Source organism: Penaeus vannamei, chromosome 4 (assembly GCF_042767895.1).
Source record: "Penaeus vannamei isolate JL-2024 chromosome 4, ASM4276789v1, whole genome shotgun sequence".
In the NCBI taxonomy this organism is placed as follows: Eukaryota; Metazoa; Arthropoda; class Malacostraca; order Decapoda; family Penaeidae; genus Penaeus; species Penaeus vannamei.
Genome location: NC_091552.1, coordinates 15480759 through 15485712, shown reverse-complemented (window position 1 = coordinate 15485712; position 4954 = coordinate 15480759).

Genomic DNA, 4954 nt, shown 5'->3' with positions numbered 1-4954 from the left:
TATTACTACTATTATTAGTATCATCATTATCATTCTTATTATTGTTTTTATTGTTATTATCATCATCATTATTATTGGTATTATTATTATCATTATTATTATTGCTATTATTATTATTATCATTATTATCATTGTCATTATCATTATCATTATCATTGTTTTATCATCATTGTCATTATCATTATCATTATTATTGCTTTATTATCATTATAATAATTGTTGTTTTGTTGCCATCATTCTTGCTCTCATCATTCATTATTAAAACCATTACTATCACGATCGCGTCTCATAATCCCCCTTATATAGGATCTGATTCTCATTCGATCAACGCGAAGGTCACAGCGTAATGGGATCCAGATCAGTTATTACGATGGACGATTCGGCAGCCATCGCTCAACATATGGAGATTTTCTACTAATTTTCTGTCAAAGATGAGGACCTCGGGATCTTATCCATAGTCCGGAAATGCCAAAGAAAAGAGACCCAAAGTCATGAGGAGTGGATAGTCATGCAATAGAACAGCTGATTGCATGGTTCCCGCCTTTTCCCAGCTGCAGCGAGAATTTGGCGGGAAATACGAAGGGCGGCGGCGGGGAAGGTCTTTTCGGAGATAAATAGGAAACGTGAGTGTAAATATAGGGTCGCTTGAGGCAGCGGGCGGGCGTTGGGCGTGGGTAAATAGCGTTCCCATGGGTATGTAGGTAGATATATGGGCCAGGGCTGAGATAAAATGGCAGAGGACGGAGAGAGAGGTACAATGAGGTTGGAGCGAGCGGCGGCCGTCGGCGTTCTTTTGTTTACCTGCGTTAAAAGGCAGAGGGGGAGGGGCCGAGGAAGCTGTGGGAGTAGACTGCTATACTCCAAGACTTCCCTCTGGTCTCCCCTCTTCTTTCTTGACCTTCCCGGTCTCTTCCTTCATTATCTCTATATTCTTTCCTCTTCCCTCCTTTCTCGTCCCTCTCCTATCCCGTTCCCTCCCCTATTCATTGTCTTTTTCCCTCTCCTGCTCCCCTATCTTTCCCCCAGTCATTTCCCCTCTCCTTCCTTCCCTTCCTCACATCCCCCTCTCCTCCTTTCTCTCCCCCCTCTTCACCCTCCCTCTCCCCCTCCTCAACGGCCGCTTCTGACGTAACCTCCGCCGCCGCCAGCCTCGAGCCCGTGTGCGTGGAGCGGTTCGCCGGCGCCCCCCGTATTACGCGGCGCCCCCGGTCTTTAGCGCGGCGACTTGACCTTGTTCCCAGGTGCAAGAACACGCCATATAAAGTCGGCACGCCCTCGCACGCCCACGAGATGCAGCGGGACCTTGATCTCTGCTACTGTTGGGTCTGGGCGTTCCTTTGGGGCGAGTCGGGGCGCTCGCTTCCTCCGCCCTTGGTCGAGATTGCCTTTGGAGATTGAGCGTGATTGCTTTATTTGCTCTGATGGTTGCTGGTGCTGGGGCGCCGGCCGGGGCGGCTGGGCCCCGCTTCTGGCGACACACACACGCGCACGTATGTGTGTATGAATGTGTATATGCTTATATATGTGCACACACACACACACACACACACACACACATATATATATATATATGTGTGTGTGTGTGTGTATACATCTATACACGCATATATACATATATATATATATATATATATATATATATATATATATATATATATATATATATATATATATATATATATATATATATATATATATATATATATATATATATATATATATATATATATATATATATATATATATATATATATCTGTGTGTGTATGCACACACACATATATATATGTATGTATGTACGTATATATGTATGTATATAAATATATATATATATATTTCCAGTCACTTGCAAATGCATTTTATATATATTCAGGAATCTCCTCTATTCATTAGATTGCTACCAAATATATATTTTCTTAATTTTCTCCTTTCGTTTTTTAAATCTTGATAAAAAGTACATGTACGATTTGTGTTTATTTCTAAAAACAGCCCTATTATCATAATTTACAGATATGATATATGAAAACTGAAATGTATGACATGCCACCACACTTAATCCCATATAAGGGGATTGATCTGTGCAAAAGGTCATATTTCGAGAATGCCTTAGAAGTGGAACTTGAATCCCTTTCAGTATTGGTCTTTAGGTCAAAGGAAACCCTGTGCAAGAGCCGTATTTTCCTGCCAGTGTTTCTTCATGATTTTTAACGAATATTCTTCCACAATTATATGTGGTGCTATATCACATACACACGCACACACACAAACACACACGTATATGCGTGTGTGCGTGTGTACATATACATATATACACATACAGTATATATGTAGTTGCATAAATGTGTGCATACACAGATACACAGAAAAATAAACACATAGATACAGAGTATATATACACGTCCGTGTGGGTGTGAGTATATACACACGTGCGTGTGCGTGTGAGTATATATGTACATGCGTGTGCGCGTAAGTACATATGCACGTCCGTGTGCGTGTGAGTACATCTACACGTGCGAGTGCGTGTAAGTATATATGCACGTACGCAAGCGAGCGACTGTGCAGTGAGAGAGAGGAGAGACAAGATGACTTGCTCTCTCGGCGCCTCATCATAATCAGGGCAGACAATTGCCGAGTCTCATAATGGCGCCGAAACGAAGACAATTAATCCCCATTAAACCTCCGGATGCATCGACGTCACTCCGGTCGACAGCAATTTCGACACTGAATTATAACTGAACTTGGACGGAAAGGAACCGACGTTGAGCTCTCTCTCTCTCGATTTTGCCTCTCTCTCTTTCTCTATCTCTCGATTTTGTCTCTCTCTCTCTCTCTCGATTTTGCCCGTCTCTCTCTCTCTCTCTCTCTTTCTCTCTCTCTCGATTTTGCCCGTCTCTCTCTCTCTCTCTCTTTCTCTATCTCTCGATTTTGCCTCTCTCTCTCTCTCTCGATTTTGCCCGTCTCTCTCTCTCTCTCTCTCTTTCTCTCTCTCTCGATTTTGCCTCTCTCTCTCTCTCTCTCGATTTTGCCCGTCTCTCTCTCTCTCTCTCTCTTTCTCTATCTCTCGATTTTGCCTCTCTCTCTCTCTCTCGATTTTGCCCGTCTCTCTCTCTCTCTCTCTCTTTCTCTCTCTCTCGATTTTGCCCGTCTCTCTCTCTCTCTCTCTTTCTCTATCTCTCGATTTTGCCCGTCTCTCTCTCTCTCTCTCTTTCTCTATCTCTCGATTTTGTCTCTCTCTCTCTCCATCTCTTTCGATTTTCTCTCTCTTTCTCTATTTCTTTCGATTGTCTCTCTCTTTCTCTATTTGTTTCGATTTTCTCTCTCTCTTTCGAGATTCTCTCTCTCTCTCTCTTTCTCTCTCAATTGTCTCCCTCTATTTCTCTATCTCCTTCGATTTTCTCTCTCTCCCTTTCTCTGTCTCTTTCGATTCTCTCTCTCTCTTTCTTTATCTCTCTCTCTCTCTCTCTGCTCCTCCCTCCCTCCCTCCCCCCTTTCCTCCCTCCCTCACCCCCTCCTTTACTTTTCCTTCCCTCCCCCCCATCCTCTCTCAACTCTCCTCCTTTCTCACGTCATTTTTCCTCTCTCTCCCTTTACCCGAATGAATACCTGACCCTTTTTAAGACCTCGAGCGACAAACATCCCAAGATCCACATTGTATCCGACGCGGTGGATCTCTGTTGCCTCATTCTGTTTGTCACTCTCCGACCCGCTCGACCGTGTACGCGCGATGCTCTTGAACGCACAAATAGCGTATGTGTGTGTGTGTACATCCGTCTGTGCACATATGTCTGGTTCTCTCTGTATATATGTATATGTTTTTCAGGTTTATTAATTTGTTTGGATTCCTTTCTGCGATAATAGTATATTCATCCCCACTCCAAAAATATAGGTGTCGCGTAATATGAAATAAAATGAAATAAAATCCTCATTTCTATCACTTACTGGTTGATAAAAACATAGCAAATTAAAGTAACATCTAAATAAAAATGTTATAGCACCAAGTAACATCATGCACAACGGAAAGCGATACCAATAACTTCATAATATCTAAAAAGAGATTTACGAAACCATAAGCTAAGCATCGTCTCAGCGCTTAACATGGGCTACGCAAAGGGGTCGGGTCGTCTTCTGGACAGCAAAGCGTTTAGGGTATTGCGAACGGGCTGCTCTATACCCTGAGGTAATGCGAGGTGCGGATGGAAGGAAAGAGAGATGGAAGAATGTGGGTGGAAGGATGACTCGTGAGGAATAGAGGGAGAGAGGGAGAGAGAGAGAGAGAGAGAGAGAGAGAGAGAGAGAGAGAGAGAGAGAGAGAGAGAGAGAGAGAGAGAGAGAGAGAGAGAGAGAGAGAATCTTGCTCTCTATTTAATCAAATTTATTCAAATGCATATGCACACGTTGGGTATGGCAGAGACAAGCAGAGAGAGAGAGAGATTGCTATCTATTTAATCATATATTTATTCATATGCATGTGCACACGTTGGGTATGACAGACAAGCAGAGAGAGAGAGAGAAAGAAATAAAGATAGAAAGAGAGAGAGAGATCTTTCTCACTTTTTAATCATATATTTATTCATATGCATGTGCACACGTTGGGTATGACAGATACAAGCAGACACAGAGAGAGAGAGAGAGAGAGAGAGAGAGAGAGAGAGAGAATCTTGCTCTCTATTTAATCATATATTTATTCATATGCATGTGCACACGTTGGGTATGACAGAGACAAGCAGAGAGAGAGAGAGAGAAAGCGAGAGAGAGAGATACAGAGACAGAGACAGAGAGAGAGAGAGAGAGAGAACAGGAAGACAGACAGAGAGAACGCCCACGGCTACTATGGACATATATATACCTACGTAGTTGAAAAAAAACGAAAAAGGTTGTTGCCATCCACCGAAAGAAAAAAAAAAACAGTTCCGCATTTGCAATGAGCGTCTTCGAATTCCTGTAACTGACAGTACC